Here is a 19258-nt window from a genome sequence, read left to right on the forward strand (position 1 = left end):
GATCATGGTTCTCCTTTCTATTTCTTCACCAACTTTGTTCCTAAATCTATTAGCATTGTATTTCTGTCACAATCTAATGATATTAATAGGTTATGGCATGAAATATTTTTCCATCTAAACTATAAGTACTTGCATCAACTCAGCAAGGAAAACATGGTGGAAGGATTGCCCGGTATTAAATTCACAAGCGGTGTATGTCAAGGATGCATTCTTGGCAAGCATCCAGAGAAAAAGTTTGACAAAGGGAAAGCACAGAGAGATTCTTCACCTCTTGGGCTGATTCACAGTGACATCATGGGCCCGTTCCCGTAGCCTTCAATCAGTAAGGCTCGATATGTACTCACCTTCATAGATGATTTATCTCACTTTACTTGGGTATTTTTTCTGAAATTAAAATCGCAAGTATTTGAATGCCTTATAGAATTTAAAGTAGTTGTTGAGAAATAGTTTGGGTGCAAGATTAAGATACTCCATATTGGTAATTGGGGGGATTATGTCAACAAATATGTGCAACAACTTTGTATTGATGCAGGTATACTATTGCAACACATAGTGCAATATACACCACAACAAAATGGTGTCACGGAGAGGAAAAACCGATCGTTAAAAGAGATGGCCAATTGTATGCTACAGTCCAAATCATTATCTCCTAAGCTATGGGATGAAGCTATTAATTTTTAACGTACATTTAGAATATCATTCCTCACAAAGCACTCAAAGGTACCACTCTGTTTTAATGTTGGACCAGTAAGAAACCAAAAGTGTCGCACTTTCGCATTTTTGGTTCATGAGCATGGGCTCACATTCCAAGAGATAAGAGGAAGGCTTTGGAGCCTCAAAGTGTTGAATGTATATTTTTTGTATATCCTGACATGTCAAAGGATATAGATTGCTAGTTTTTCACACTGAAAAGTTCCTCGTAGCTCGAAGTGTGAAGTTTGAAGAAGAATCACTGCATGATTTTTCAGCAGACCCTGCCAAGGAACAACTTCTTGCCACTGATGAGGAGGAGTCTGAAACTTATTTGAGCAATTCAAAGTAGCCATCAGAGAAACCTCTTACTTCTGACTCATAGGATGAGGAGTAGGTCATGGCTCCAACTTAGCTACCAACTTAGGCTGAGAAAACACTGCAAGATGCGGGTGAACTAGTCATTGATCCTGCGGATGCGAGAAGGACTAGATCAAAGCTTTTTGGGGCTGCTCAAGCCTTGTCTACCACCAAATCATTGCTTCCCATAAATTGCTATATGAAACTTCGTTCATATCCACAATCACACTCTGAGGCTACTGGAAACCTACTTTGGGAGGCTGCCATGGATGAAGAGTACTCTACTCTCATGGAAAGCAACACATGGAACTTGGTTTCACTTTCGAAAGGAAGAAGCATGTTTGATGTCAATGGATATATCAAAAAAATATTTCTACATATGGTGAGATCAGTAAGTAAAAAGCTCAAATTTTTGTAAAATGATACTCGTAGGTACATGCCATAGACTACACAGAGAGATTTGCAACTATTGCAAAAATGGACTCCACTCGACTGGTTTTAGCCATTGTTGCTTCTCGCGGATGGGAAGTTCATCACATGGAAGTGAAGAGTGAATTTCATCATGGAGTCTCAAGGAGGAGATATATATGGAGAAGCCACAGGAATACATTCAAAGCTCCTCCCTCATTTGTAGATTAAAGAAATCTTTGTATGGCCTAAAACAGGCTCCCAGAGCTTGGTATACAAAGATGGATTCTTTCTTGCTTTCCATTGGATTAATTCGATGCAAATTTGATCCGAATGTTTATTTTTTGCGACATGATGATTCCCTTTTGCTGATAGTACTTTATGTAGATGATTTATTGATGATAGGGAACCTTACCTCTATTATTGATACAGAAAAATCAGCATTGCACGATCAATTTTCCATGACAAATTTGGGATTGTTGCACTACTTTCTTGGTCTTGAATTTTCTTAGTCTACTTTAGGATCAATATTTCATAGTCTATGTATGCATCAGATCTAATTTTCTGCTTGCATATTAGAGAATGCAACCCGGTAGCATCTCCTTTTCTTTCAGGGATCAGATTTGAGGATGTGGGTACTACACCTTTGGTGGACAGTACACTGTATCGACAGTTGGTTAGGAGTTTGTTGTATCTTACTCACACCTGACCTGATATATCTTCTATAGTAGGAGTTTGTCCCAGATATATGTAGGAGCCCTATGAGCTTCACTAGAAAGTTGCAAAGAGAATCCTTAGATATGTGAAAGGTACTTCCAGTTTTGGTATCATTTATTCTGCACATTGCCCACTTTCACTAGTTGGGTACAGAGATTCTGAATGGGCTGGCGATGGTATAGATAGCAAGTCCACCTATGGTTATGTTTTTAGCTTTGGTTAAGGGCCTTTTTTTGGTCTAGCAAGAAGCAATCCATGATTGCTTTATCTAGAGCCAAGGCAGAGTATAGAGGTGTAATGAATGCAACTACACAGGCTGTTTGGTTGCAGGGGCTTCTCTCCGAGTTTGGTATTCAGTATCCACTTTTGACTGTTATATTTTGTGACAATCAGGGGTCCATTCAGATATTTATTGATTCAATTCAGAGGCAGAGGAACAAGCACATCGAGATTCACATGAATTACATATGTGAGCGGATTCGCGATCGAGTCATATCACTGCAGTACTACCCCGCTAAGTAGCAGGTTGCAGACATCCTCACCAAGTCTTTCACTAAAAAGAAATTTTCAGAAGTAAGGGCTATGTTTGGAGTGGTGGAGATCGTTGAGCGCGCAGTTCTGGCCCCTTAGCCCTTCTTTCCTTTTTTTTTTTTTGGGGGGGGGGGGGTGGTAGGGTGTGGGGGTGTGGGGGTTTCCCACGAGGTTTTCCCTCTTTCTTCATTTTATGAGGATCTTTTATTTATTGTACCTGAGTACCTAACATGGCATCATGGCTGTGACTCACTTTAGATAAGTGATTTAGGATGAAGGGGTGGTGCTGGAGTATAATCCTAACATCTACATTTATTTTTTAGCCTAAGTATCCTTGACTTAGCCACATGAACTAAAAATCATGCTCACACTTGAGTTTTGGTAAAATAGCTCAGTGGTCCAACTTTCCGTTGTTTTTTGCCTTTAAAGGCTTAATATTATGGAAACATTGGTCCACCCACTTTCCTAAACCATTTATACATCTAAGTGCATGTTCACACCTAACCACACCTCATCCACTTGAGTTATTTGAGGATTGGTGCCCCACATGAAGATTCCCCCTTAAATGAAGGGATTTGGTCCCCCATACCATTTTAACATGTTTTAAAGTTTCTTTCCTTGGGAAATGTGCCCATCCTCATGCTTTCCTCATGGCTGATAGTTGGCATAGGTTGTCTTCAGTCATTATTGCTATTTTATGCCTCCCTTTAGCTTTTCTTAGCCTTTTCTAGTTTTTTACTAGTTTTTTCCTAGTTTTCTAGATTCGACAATTTTTATATAACAACCTCCCTTTGGGATTATAGGTTTGGTTTCTCATGTATTACTATTGGAGAAAATTCTTTCTCTCCTCTCTTGAATATCAGCAAATTACTTGTGTTTAATTTAACTAGAATTCTAGATCTATCAGGGTTTCTGTAGGAATTCTTCAGGTCCTTGACTTGGTTGGCACTATGCATATGTTATTATGTGTTATTATTATTAGAGATCAATGAGCACTATTTCTGATTTGAGATGTGATTTGTGACTGGTTTGTCATGGTTTCATGGTTTCCCATGAGTTTTTCCCTCTTTCTTCATTTTATGAGGATCTTTTATCTATTTGTACCTGAGTACCTAACATGGCATCTTGGCCGTGACTCAGTTTAGATAAGTGATTTAGGATGAAGGGGGGATTTTGGAATATAATCCTAACATCTACATTTATTTTTTAGCCTAAGTATCCTTGATTTAGCCACATGCACTAAAAATCATGTTCACACTTGGTTTTTGGTAAACTAGATCGGTGGTCCAACTTTCCATTGTCTTTTGCCTTTAAAGGTTATGGAAATATTGGTCTACCCACTTTCCTAAACCATTTATACATCTAAGTGCATGTTCACACCTAACCACACCTCATCCACTTGAGTTATTTGAGGATTGCTGCCCCACATGAAGATTCCCCCTTAGATCAAGGGATTTGGTCCCCCAAACCATTTTAGCATGTTTTAAAGTTTCCTTCCTTGGGAAATGTGCCCATCCTCATGCTTTCCTCATGGCTGATAGTTGGCATAGGTTTTCTTGAGTCATTATTGCTATTTTAGGCTTACCTTTAGCTTTTCTTAGCCTTTTCTAGTTTCTTCCTAGTTTTCTAGATTCAACAATTTTTATATAACCACCTCCCTTTGGGATTATAGGTTTGGTTTCTAATGTATTACTATTGTTCATTAATTTAATGCATTGATTTTTATGGAGAAGATTCTTTCTCTCCTCTCTTGAATATCAGCAAATTACTTGTGTTTAATCTAACTCGAATTCTAGATCTATCAGAGTTTCTACAGGAATTCTACAAGTCCCTAACTTGGTTGGAACTATGAATATGTTATTATGTGTTATTCTTATTAGAGATCAATGAGCACTAGTTTTGATTTGAGATTTGATCTGTGACTAGTTTGTCATGGTTTCATTCTGGTTAAAATTCTGAATACATGCATGGCATATTTCTCATTATAGATGTGCTCCTTTTATTGATATTGTCCATGATTTAACAAGCTATTGAATAGTATGTCAATGCATAAGACAATGAATGATATATTATTCAATATCTTGTCCTATGCGAGGTGTTACTCAAGATTTAGGTGTTATTCAATATAGATCCAAGGTCATGGTATGATCAAGGACTAATGAGAAAGACATCAACAAGAAAACATTTTGAACTTGGCATGGGAATTATGAGTTTTTGGTAATACCTTTCAGGTTATTGAATGTACCAAGTGTCTTAATGTGCCATGTGAATGAAATTTTCTAAAATTACTTCAATAAGCTTGTTATTTTGTTATTGGATGATATCATGGTGTATTCAAAATCTTAGGAAGATCATGAAGAAAATTTAAGGATGGCATTGCAGGTATTTATATAATGTCACTTGTATGTCACATTAAGAAAGTGTTCGTTTTATTGAAATAAAATTCAGTATTTGGGTCATATAATTTCATAGGAAGGGATTAAAGTAGACATCGAAAAATAAGAATCAATCAAAGACTGGCCAACCCCAAAACATTGATAGAGGTGATATCCTTCATAAACTTCATAAGATACTATATATAGAATATTTATTGAGGGATTCTAAAATAGCCCATCCTATCATATCCTTGAAAAATAAGGGTGTAAAATTTGAAAGATATCATAAATGTGAAAAGGCCTTTTAGAAATTTAATATGTTATTAATTAGTGCACCTATACTAAATCTAGTTGGTCCAAATGAATAATTCCTTGTGTGTATGAATGAACTCAAGGAGGGGCTTAGAGGAGCCCTCATGCAAAATGGGCATGTGATATGTTATGAATCAAGGAAACTAAAATTGCATGAAAGCAATTATGCCATTCATGGTTTATAGTTCGAAGCCATTAGACATGCCTTAAGTAAATGGAGGCATTACTTCCTGGGGAAAAGGTTTGAATTGAGAATTAACCACAATGGTTTGAAGAACCTGTGTCGACATTTAAAAATAAATGTTATACAAATTAGATGGCTAGAACTTTTTTATGATTATGACTTTAAAATTAATCACATAAAAGGTAAGGAAAATAAGGTGTTTATTGCACTGAATAGGAGGGTGTAGATGATGCATGTTATGATCATAAGTATAAGAAAATTTGGTTTAGAAATCATAACTTTAGAGGATGCAAATTTAGATTAGAAACACATGTAAATAAAAGGAAATATACAACAGGGTTATTTATATCCAATGTAAAGGAATTATGAAGTAGGAAAATGTGGTGTTCTCTTGTACAATATAGGATTTATGTACCAAATTTTTAGGGATTATCTACAATAATGCGTATAGAGAAATTCATACCTCGTGCATTCATATCGAGGGATATATATTGATGAAAAAATGACATAGTATATTGAGCATATAAAGGGGGATAAAGGGCTTTTATATTGGTAGGTATAAAAAATGAAGCTCAAACTTAATGAAAAAATATAAGGGGTGTAAAAAAAGTTAATGAAAAAATGAATGCCTACAACATCTAGAGAAAGTAGGGGTTTTTAAATTGCAAAGGTGTAGTGGGTTCATATTTTTAGGGGCTTAAATAATGTTATCTTTAGAGGGATTTTTCCATATGTAGTCAAATTAAGGGTATTTATTAGTATGCTACGAACGCACATGATATGTCAGGGGTTCGTTGAATGAAGCCCCCATGTTTGGTACCTTGGCCCTACCATATTTGGTCCTAGAAACATTGTACCTAGGTTTTAGGTAATTTGTTTCACTATGGAATCGAAGCCCTAACACAAGGGTGAGTCATTGTTGAGAGAATATGAGTAGCCGGGTATATGTTTGGGAGGAACATCTAAGGTTTGAATCCAATTGGTACCTTTAATCAACTAACTGTTAGTTTAAGTTTTTAACTTAATTATGTTGTATTTAAATTATGTTTGTTGCATATGCATAGAAAATAATGACATAGTTATGTGATTATACTATTGTGCATGGGAGTTTTATATTTTAGAACAGATTTAGTTATGCATATAATAAAAACAAATCAAAAATAAAAAAATCAAGTTATAGGGCTAAGAGGAGCAGTAAAACAAACAATAGTTGGTTATGGGCTTGTTACATGATGATTTAGGATTCACTTGATGATTAGTTTCCTCTAGAAGTGGACACTCTAGTACTATTATTCTTCCCCATCATGAAGAATTTATAGTCTTGTACCACTATAGATCACCTTTGGTATTTAACTGCCTCATGATTCTTGCTTATCACCTCCGTAAACCATTCCCTTTGACAATTGTGTTGTTGAATCTGCATCTAATATGGTGAGGATTTTTTTCACCATATCCCAAGCTATTCCTTATCATGGTGACACCTCTTTGTGAACACATAAATTTACTCCCTTATAATCATGTATGCAATATTGATACAGGTCAACGAACACCTATTTCCATTCTATATCTATAATTGCCCTTAATTTGCATTCATTCAATAAATTGTTGACACTGCATCATTTTCATGCCCGCACCCCTAACGCATATGTGTATTAACACTACCTTGGTCATTCCAATTACATGCTACACACACAACCAGCAGGAAAAAAATTTCCACCTATTCATACATGATAAATTCCCTTCCATCACCTTCTACTGGGGGGGACATCTCATGGTTGGGTTCATAATGGTCTCTCTAGCCAATTTCGTAAGTAATAAATTTCCATTATTAGCCTAGGCCCTAAAGGTTTAGGTAAAGTATATTACTTTTCAATTTATTGGGTAGTTTTTCCTACCATCCTCTCAAGTGAGCTATCTACACATTACATATAGTTTATGATGATTACCATATACTTGAATATTCTACTTTAAGCGGTGTTGAACTTACCACCTAGTCACCATGTTTGACTTGGATTTGGTGGGGAGGATGACTCTATACCCCTTATTGTAGTTCATCCTCTCATCCCATCTTTCCTTGATATTCAAAAGGAAACATTTTCCATGAAGCATTAAGTAAATTTTACTTGACATTAGTGGCCCCTTATAAACCATTATTAAACAAGTAAAGGCACTAAATTAGATGTCACAAACCTAGTTTACACGAACACATTTTTCCATAATGATATTTTTTTGATGGTGTTGGATGCCACCAACATTGTAAGGGGATCTCCCCGATGTGAAGTCCCAATTAGACCTCACACAGTTTTGTGTAGGACTCCCATCTCGTCATACAGTTTGGCCACTATTAAAAGGTTTAAAGATATCTTGGCTACAATTCAACATAAGAGAACACAACACCACTTTGGGGAAGAAATAATGTGAGCTTTGTGAGACATCCAATATAAGGTGTAGGAGGGAGAGTTCTATATCTGATAAGGGAAGCAAGCCACCAGTTAGAAATGTAATAGTGTTATCCTAAAGGGGGACCTAGGAAGATAGTGAAATTCTTGTTGAATACCTATAGATTAGTCCACATAATAAACAACAATCATCAATATATAACAGAACATATTCAATAATAGGAATAGCTAAGTAAAAAAATAATTCATTATTGTAGTATGTAATTAAAAAAACATATACCATAAACATAACCAAAATAGTTCAACTCCATCTATAATACATGTATGAAGAAGTTTCAACTCATTGAGTTTCTAATTAAAGTGCAAGATCCCAGGTACAATTTTACATAGATGAAACATTGTATCCAGTAGTGAAAAATGAAGCCATTACATCTATGCCTATTCATATTCTATACATGACCCATTACATTCCAATGTGTGGCTGTTCACATTCCACATGTGTTCCTTGGACTTGATTACATATAATTTATTACATAAGAAAAATTACAAATGAGACGACCGTTATACAAGACAAAATTGATAATGCAACAAAGACTCATCAAATGGATAAGTCATTTGCTTCTACATGGAGCTGAGTTGTAATGTAAATTTTCCAAGCTCTCAACTCAGTGGAGATATTTTTGACTCGAGCTAGAAATTCCCTAATGTAGCACATCATAATCTCTAGTGCCTCTATCAATATGTTCTTGGAGTTTGAATGTACATTACTCCACATCCATGAAAGCTTCATATGAGCTTTGACTCATAAAATGGTGTACTATAGAATAATGTATTTATCTACATCCATGCCTTCTTGTTCCATTTCCTACTTTATTTGTTCAATGTATTTATGGATAACTAGGAAGATGTTATCCCCACCTCTGATTGCTTCAAGTGTACCAATCGAAGTCATCCCATGCTTCTATGTTAGAGACTCAAACACATTGTGCAGTCCATTATATACGGTTATATTACTAATCAAATGTTCTCCAAGGCGCATGTTGTTCTTGTGATGGAGTCTCAACTAAATTGTAACCATCTCTTTGATAATCCTGTCTTTCTTCTCTAGATGTTGTGGGGAATCTAGATACTTGGAATTCCACTCTTGAATATGATCAACTACTCTATTTTTTACCTTAAGGAGTTTCACCACTTCTGATGCGTTCTTATATATGCTAATAAGAGGAGACACCACTCATTGTAAAAGAATCATCTCATCGTATAGACACACCATGGTGTCATCCATTGGTTCGAATTCCTCCTCCATGGATGACTTCCACTCGTCGGTGTTGAGGCTTTGTGATGAAAACCGTTGATTCTCCACTACAAGATGTTCCACCTATTACTTCACCATAGCAAGTTCTCTTCTAAGCCTGTAATTCTAATTCATCAAGTACTCATAATTATCTGGCATCACTATGGCGAATGCAACATTTTCTACCATAATAGCTTTGGGGTTCCTTCTGGTGTTGGAGGTTATCACCTTCTCTATGGAAAATTAGACTGGGTTCTAAGGATCATTCGATAAATATCTCTCCCTTTGCCAGAAAATCCTCTTCTTTATTTAATCAAACATTACACTGCATACATCCCTCACTGTGTCAAATGGTGGAGGTGTGATACACATTTCCCCAAATGGAAGATGACCACCTATAATGGGAGGTTATTCTAGAGTTCTTGGTTCATCATCAATGGGTTGGATGGTATCTTCTTCCTCCAATGCTTCTTCTTCCATTTCCTTATTCAATTGATATTCTTCCAGCGTTTGTGCTACTTCATCCACCTAGGAGTACCTCTGTTGTTCTTCATCTATCCTTCTCCTCTCTTCTTCTTCTTCTTGTTTCTTCTATAATAACTCATCTTGCTTCCTCTTCTCCTCTTATTCTTAGGATTCTCTCATCTCCTACTCTGCTTGAGTATCTCATGAGTTTAAAAGATCAACTTTCCATTTCTTTTTTCTCTTGCATGTTGAGGCATACCTACTCCTTTTATTGGGAGCTACTTTCTTTTCTTAAGGTGTTATCTCCTCCTCCTCCTATACCTGTAGGTCTTGACTTGATTGATTATGGGGTGAAATGGTCTCCATCAATGGACATGTCTTCATGTTTTGATTGTAACAATTCTTAATATTTTCATCTTATATTATGGAGATCGATGAGTACCTTGTATTATGACTGATCCTTTGACAATCTTGCCTAACAGTTCGCCTGAGATGATATCCATGAATGTATTTAATGAAAAAGTGTAGTTGGTCCACCTCCTATATCTCTACTGCTATCATCTTGTGCCCATTTAAGTCATATAGTTTGATATGTAATGGAAATATAGGCCAAGGGGGTTTCTTCCTTCTATGAAGAATTCCTAACAATCCCTTGTCCAACTGATTCTCTACTTCTTTCATGACCACCGTTTTGGTCACATATCACAACATAATATGAGGAGATATTTGACAACTAAAGCACCTGATGTATGTACCCTTGGGAGCTACAAACATGTCTTTGATATCTCAGAGTGGTTCCTTCACCTCATTCTCTATACAATGAGTATCAATCTCAAATATCATCTAAAACATAACTATAAAGAATTATTCAACCAACTTTACATATATGCCTCTGAAGCTTAGTTCTGATAGCACTCTTCAATGGAAGTAAAATAGGAACTTCTCCTCAAGGGTCTAGTCCCATTCCATTCTCTGGAATTCATACTGTGAACAGATTATGTCTATGAGAAATGTAAACATGTGGAATTATGGTGCCGGTTTCATGCGTAAAGATGCTTTTTCCTACTCCACCCAACACTACAATTCATATGACATTATATCTGCCCAATTGAAAGCTATACTACAGGTCACCAGTATATTGAGTGTGTAGATCAAAATCTATTCAAACACCTTCATGTTCTTGCACCCATAAAACCAACAGTGCATGGCTATCAAGTACTGACATACATCTATGAGAATATTTGTAAGATAGGCTATGGATAGGCGACGGTGAAACTTGCAAGCTCTTAACACCATGATTTGATAATGTCACTAGTGTCAAGGGTTTCTGATCTCATGTAGAAGTTGGAACTTACATATTGGTTAGGATTGAGCATCTTATAATATGTCTGCATGTCTTCACCAAATAGGAGGAAAGCTGACTGCCACTCTCACTCCATAATACAAGGTGAGATTCATCCATATGTGAAATGATCCATTCAATCACCTCTGCACATGTCATGACTAGAATACGCATGTGTCCCTATGCATCCTGGACTTCGTCATGTTAATGTACATATGAAAATATTCTATGTCCTCAATGAACTTTTCCTACATGAATTTTTTTTATATCCTGCTCCAAGTTCCCTTTGTATCCTTATCAATAAATCATTGTGTATATGCATATATGGGAATATTTTGGTTTGTAACTTCTATAGGTTCATCAATGATTTCTTTTCAAATTTATTTGGAGGACACTTTGCAAGGTGACATGGCTCCAATAGATGATGACATACTGACAATACTTGTAGCATGAACACCTATTTGGGAAATGCATTCATAATGAAAATATTATTTTAAAGCAACCTAACTAAGCAGCAGTAATTGTAAAGTATGTACAAGGAACAATAACATGTGATTGGATATGAAAATCTATGAACAACAACACCAAATAAATTGCATGCATGATAAAATGGGCATGCAAACTAGGAAGGTGCACTTTCAAAGCACGAATAGGTGTGAGGTGGTCATTCAGGCCTTTGGCGTGTGCTCATGCACTCAAGTAAGTGGAAAACACCATCCAGGGCGCATTGTGACACTCTAAAGGGTCAAAGGGGTGAGTTGTTCAGTCTTTGGGCCTTCACCATGGACTCATGCACTCAAGGAGAAAGGGAGAGTGCATTGTCACACTCTGAAGGTATGAAGGAATGGGTTGACAAGTATTCGTGTCTTCATGATGTGCTCATGCACTGAAGGGAGGTCGCAGTTCTTCGTGGTGAGGAAGTGGGCTAAGGAAGAAAAGTTGATCATTCAAGGTACATTTGTTTACTCCAATCAAGATTTGAACTCAAGAATTGTGCTTACCTATTGGATGCTTAGAACCAAGTTTAAACAACAAGATTTGATGATAAGATGAGGAAAATAAAGATATGCAAGGTTATATAGTTTCTCTCACATTCATGGTGGCATATGAAAGGTTGAAGAATGTGAATAGTTTCTACATGTGATAATAGATTAACACTTGCAACATGAATATTGAGCATAAATGCCAGCAAGCAAACTAAAAAGAAAAGAAATGGTAGCAAGAAAATCAAGAAGGACAATGAAATCGTGAAAATCAATGAATAGATTAAACATGCAAAACTTACTTATAATGCTGGTTAATGAAGATTATTTTGATTCCCATATGTTCGGCCCACTCGGATGAAATGATTATGTAAAATAATGATTAACTGAGTTGATTTAAAGAATTTAACATGCAAAATTCATTCATGAATGAGCGGAACTTGTTGATGAGTGAAAGGATTACTTAAGAAAAGTTAAGTGGGATGCTATTTTCTAGGAGTTTGCCCACATGCAATAAGGTGGCTCATGCATGCACCTAGGAAGAGTGCATGTATTTGGTACGAAGGAGTGAACTCATGGGGGTGCACTTTCTCAACATGAAGGAGTGTGCTCAAGTTGGGTGCATGTCTTCACCAACATTGAGTGCACTTTTTTTTTTCTTTTTTTCTTTTTTGGTGCTTTCTAGTGTTTTTTGAGTGTGTGTGTGGTGAGAAGGAAAGTTTTTGAGTCAAGAAATATCATCAATTCATTCAACCATGGGCTAACCAAATCAAGCACTTCTAATGGTTAAGTGAAAAAACTTAGGAAACATTGACTTAGGAGGAAGCAACACTACAAGGAAACACTCAAATAAGAAATCAAAAAATATGAAGACACTAAGGAATTTGAAATGACAATTAATGTAGGCTCCAAAATTAGCATAGGAAAATTTTTTGGAGGGTCATTGTCGCAGCGACAACCCTTGGTGACACATTGGGAGAACCCTAGCTTCTCTCAAACGGTGTCATTTCTTCAGGAAGTATTGATTTAGTTAGCAGGTTACCTTTAGCTCCCCATTCTTACCCCATTATAGATACAGTCTCCCATATTCTCTTACTCAATTGAACACATCATAAAACAAGCCATACCATTATGTTTTCAATGTAGGTAAGGGTAATATAGGATGGAAAATGAAAAACAATCCGAGTATGGGTTTTACATCTCTAACCTTTCTCCACTACCAGCAAGCATGGACAGTACCCCAACAAAATTGCTTCAGGAACACAAATGTTTCTTCACTACTAGTGATCCTGGAAAGTACCCTGACGAAGTCGCTTGTTTAACCTCCTTGCACAAGAATCCTTTCTCTTCTTTCACCCTTTAATTTTATTTTATTTTCATACGAATTTGCATAATAACTTCTTATTTTTATGGGCATAACAAGGATCGAAACTTGAGAGTCGAAGAGGTTGTTCCTTCATAGACATGTTTTAGACCTCTGATGGTTCGTTCCATAGAAATTTTCCTCTTATCTTACTATACACAGATAGATAAGAAGGACCACATTTTTCATAAACATGACTGAGTATAGGAAAGAGAATCCTAAAAATATGTGGTTCTCATGGTTTTCTTACAGCTTCCCGACTGGAGGATCACATTCTCCATCAAAAATTCATTGACTGAAAAGAGATAAACCAAACCATAGAAGAGAGTAACATATAATCCAAGGGTTGTGTGTTACTAGAAATTTCCATTCACAAAATATTATCCATGTCATCTCAAAGCATAGAACTAACTTTATTCAAAGACAAAGAAAACCAAAAGAAAGAAATCGAGACATGAAAAATGAAAACACATAATAATAATACAATGCTTCTAATTACATGAAACCTATCCTACCCTAACCTAAAAAAGACAATCTTGGGTCATGCAAAGTGGAATTTCCAATGCAGACATAAATTTTTCTCTCGACCTTTAGACCAAAGGAGTGATCGTGTAGAACCAAAAAAGTAGTAGTGCAATGAAACATGGAAAACTTGCAAACATGTGAATTGACAGATGGAAACAATAAGTGCAACCATAATGTTCTATTACACTTAATTTCTCTTTCAAATGAAGAAAACCAGAACAACAATAACTACCATCCTTGTTACTATACAAAACTCGACCAAGCAGATGAAAATGCTACCCATGACATGGGTTTAGACTGAAAATAATATTCTAATGAGTTCACAATAGGATCATGGAAATAACCTCTATTGAATGATAGATAGGAAATACTGAAAAATATAGATTTATTTCATAAGAAATGTTATCAAGTTGACCACAATCTATGTTGTCATGGGCAAGAGATTCTTTGATGGATGATGTAAAATATTCGCTAAGATGTTGGAATTGTAGTGTTGGAATTGATGTCAATAGACTGGAGGTGCTTCTTGTCATGTGTATGTCTAATGGATGCTTGGATTTATGGTCTTGTATAGTTGGCATTGATGTCAACTTAGTTATTTCATGACCTAGTTTTTGTGGTTGCTGACTTGGAGATGGAAACATGTGATTGGAGATGATGTTGTTGTAGGAGGATAGAGTGTTACTCTTAGCATTGCATATGTCTCTACATATCTTGGAGAAATTGTGTTGTTGCTTCATGTGTTGTGTTTTGAATTCTTGTATTGGATGAGATTCCACCATTGTTGGAGGTAGTTAGTTGACATGATGTTGATGCTATAGGATTTGAAGATGTTGCTTCAGGGATTAGAGATGTTGCTATAGGTGTTGGATATGTTTCCACAGACTAAGGTTGTTGATTGCGGAGTTGGAGGTGTTGGTATTGGTGCTAAGGTTAGCAGAATGGGTATAGTATGTCATAGAATTGTTCTTAGCCTATTTTACCACTTGTAGACCTATTGCAAAGGCTTGGAGGAGTGCTCAGGGGTTGGTGAAGATGGTCCAACAAGTGGTAGGGGTTTTGGATTGAAGAATTGATGTTTTCACTCAGTTTCAGACCCAATTGCATGTACAGAGACCTATGGGAGATTTTGGAATTCACCATTCACGTCAAGGCAGGACCAAGGGAGAGATTATAGCTCTAATCAGTTACAGGACAGTGCTAAGGAAGTGACTAGGGTGTTTTCACAAAAATTGCTTTGCATTCCTTGCGTTGTTGAGCTAATTTTTTATTTATGGCGATATCCTTGACCAGAACATTTCAGTTTATGGTCGAATTTTTTTTTGGAACCTCCATAAGTTGATTAAAGTTGAAAGGATCAAAAAGGCTAATGGAGTTAGTGTCTGATTGAGTCAATGAGCTAAATCTAGATCTAATCAAGCATATGACCAAGATTATTGAGCTCAATAGTTTTGTTTAATTATTCAGTTTAGCACTTGACTTCATATTTATATTGGAGGAAGATCAATGCTAGAATGGTTTATTTTTGAGAGATTTGAGTGAGAGTGAGCTTCGTGAAGAGCTTGCAAATTGTGTGAGCCTTAGTATGCATATTTTATGTATCAATTTGTAGTTATAGCGGTAGATAGATGAACTTTATTTCAACCATATATTTATGCACTAAGTTTGGTATTGATGTGTGATATGAAGTAGTGTTTTGAGTTGACTGTGTTGGAGCTTCTATTGCTATTTTGTATGGAGGCGTTGACGGAAGCTAATGCTACAAATTTGATTAAGCTTTGATGCTATGTTAGTGTAGTGCTCATGTTGAGAAAGTTTTATGAGTCAAGTTTGAAAATAGATGCAAGGAGGCTCACATGGACAAAGTCAAAGCACGGAGTCTTTGAGCTTGGAGAATTCAGTAGAATTAATATTTGTCTCCATCCAATAGGATTTGGATAGTCCAATGGCAGTTGGATGGGGATTGTTGATCGTGGTGGCATAGTGGATGGGAGTCCATAGATTCGAGAGAGAAATAACTTCCTGTCTGAAAGGAAAAAAATATTGTGAAAGAAGTCAAATATTTTGGATCATAGGAGTGAGCTGATCCATGTATAATTTGTTCAACAATTAATAAAATAGCTGAGCAATTCAGTAGCAGCAGGGTGTGTTTTTTCCCAAGAAGATTTTCCACTATAAATACTTATTTCCTTTGTGTTAATTGTTTTCATGGTTGCATGATTTTTTTTGGTGCTCTAATCTATGTTTTTGTGTTTCAGTTTTTGCATTGTATAAAATATTAAGTAATTGCAAAAAATGTTTAAAAGTTCCACACTACTCATTTACCCCCCCCCCCCCACCCCAAGTAGTGATCTAATTTTGAACATAAGATTCTTCCCCATTTCTTTATTAAGGATGAATTTTTCTCCTGAGATGGGATGTGGTGGTGGGAGTTCAATAGTGAAAGCAAATTTCCTCCACTGGGGATTCAATAATTTTACATGAAGAAAATAAGCATCCCTCAGGAGAGAGTCAAAATCCCGTGTCACGATAGTAATGATGAAATTGTGCAAAAGAAACCAGAACTAACCGAAATCACAATGTCGCCATGGTGAGAGAACCTAACATAAACATCATCATCGACTGAAGTGACCTACTCACCTGAATTAAATTTCAATTCTGAGAAAACATGGCCAACCTCTTATCATGACAAGATTCAATATTTAAATCATGAGATTCAAAAAAAGACAAATTTTCAAGAGTACTGCAAAAATATTCAATGATAAGCAAGTCATATTCTTGATCAAAAGAATCTATATCTAAAATAAAATCTTTGATAATCACATTAGACTCCATTTGAAATTGCTGTAAATTTAAATCTTAATGTAAGAATAAATACTCATCCATATTACTTAAATGACCATGACTGTACAATTTAGAGAAAAGGAAATCATTAGGGTCATGATCATCCAAGGATTCAATTTGATTAATGGGTGAAGGATCGAGCACTGGAATATGAAAATTGGAAGATGGTTGATTGATAAGATCATATGAATCACCATCAGGGGAAATATGTGAGAGAAAAACAAATTCTTCATCAACGAATTGATATTTTGGTTTAATGATAGGTTTAGGTTTGAAACATGGAACATAAAGAGGATGCAGACATGGAACGAAAGGAGGAATCCATTCTTCCTCAAGATGCTGAAATTATTTTGGGTCAGGAGGACACACTAAATCGAATTCAAAGGATTTTCTTGACATCTAGACCAAGAAACGAAAATTCTCATCCAAGAACTTCCAATCCACATCCTCATCTGGAAATTGATAACAAATATGAAGTATTCGATTAGAAAAATGTTTAAGATATTCATTGAATTCCATTATAAGCTGGTCAATTTCATAAATAAGATCTTCATACTCATATTTGTCGAAGATTCAATGAAGCTCATTAACAAAATGCTTAAAATATCAGATAGAAGTAGTGGGTAGAGAATAGCACCCTTACTTCACACAACCATCCAATAAACACCACTTGAAAAAAAAAATTGAATGAATTAAAATACGTAATAAACGACAATTACTATACCCTTTTCAATGAATATAAGGTGTGACAAGTTATGTAAAATGTTTGTGGGGATTGAAAGACCTAAATATTTGGAAAAAGACCTCGAGATTATGATCTGGTATGAAGTCATTAAAGGTAAGAGATTCAAACAAACTCTGCAGGCTCAACTTGTCATCTAGCCCTCCTTCTAGTGCCAAAGATGTTGATAGTGCTAGATACCACCAACATTATAAGGGGATCTTCCTGATGTGAAATCCCAATTACACCACACACCATTTGGTGTAGTAATCCCATTTGGTCATACAGTTCGACCACCATTGAAAAGTTTAAAGATATGCCTTGGTTACAATCTAACACAATACAACACAACACCACTTTAGGGCAACAAGAATGTGAGCTTTTTGAGACATGCAATATAAGATGTACGAGGTAGAATTCTATGGCTGGTAAGTAAAACAAGCCACTGGTTAGAAAATAAATAGTACTATCGTAAAGGGGGTCCTAGGAAGATAAACAACTGCTTGTTGAATAACTAGAGATTAATCCACATAATAAGAAAAAACCATTAAATCATAACAACACTCATTCAATAATTGGCATATCTAAAAAAAATAGTTTAGTAACTTAGTATGTAATTAAAAGAACATATACCATAAACATAACTAAAATAGTCCAATGCATCTATTATACATGTATGCAGAAGTTTCAGCTCATTAAGCTTCTAATTAAAGTGAAATATCCCAAGAACAATGTTACATAGATGAAACAATGTATCCAATAATGGAACAGAAATCCACAAATTGTTTCTCCAAAGAATAATTTATCTCCTATGTCTTACCAGAGAATCCAAGGCAAGATATATAGAATCTAAGCCTTCCAAAAAGCCTTTTTCTTGAGCTATAAGGATCTATTTATACCAAGTAACAATGATCTTTGAGCTTCCTCATGACTCTTTTACTTCTAAGACTGTTCATGTTCTATACATGACTAACTACATTTCAATATGTGCTTGTTCACATTCCACATGTGTCCCTTGGACTTCATTACATATCATTTATTGCATAAGAAAAATTACAAATGAGATGATGATTATATAAGAAAAATTTGATAATAGAACAAAGAGCCATCAAATGTATAAGTCATTTTCTTCTACATGGAGCTGAGTTGTAATGTAAGTGTGTGAAGCTCTGAACTCAATTGACCCAAACTGAAAAATCCCCAATGTAGCACATATTAACCTCTAGTGCCTTTGTAAATGTTTTCTTCGAGTTTGATTGTACATTATTCCACAGCCATAAAATATTCATATGATCTTTGACTGGTGCAATGGGTTACTACAAAATAATGTCTTTTATTACCTCCAAGCCTTCCTATTTTGTTTCCTACTTGATCTATTCATTGTATTTTTTGATCTCCAAGAACATCTTCTCCCTGCTTCTGATTTCTTCAAGTGTACCAACTGAAGGCATTCCATGTTTCTATGTTAGAGACTCAAATGCATTGTGCAATCAATTATATGTAGCAATAGTACTAATCAGATTTTATCCAAGGTTCATCTTTGTAGCAATCATGTCTTTCTTCTCCAAATGTTGTGGGGAATCTGGATACTTGGTAGTCCACTCTTGAAGATGACCGACTACTCTATTTTCTACCTACAAAAGTTTCACAACTTCATGTGCCTTCTTCTATATGCCAACAAGAGGAGACACCACTTATTTTAGAAGAATCATACAATCATAAAATCACATCATGGTGTTCCTCAT

This window comes from Pinus tabuliformis, chromosome 7 (genome assembly GCF_031772625.1).
Source record: "Pinus tabuliformis cultivar Carrire ecotype Pingquan chromosome 7, CPIR1, whole genome shotgun sequence".
Taxonomy (NCBI): domain Eukaryota; kingdom Viridiplantae; phylum Streptophyta; class Pinopsida; order Pinales; family Pinaceae; genus Pinus; species Pinus tabuliformis.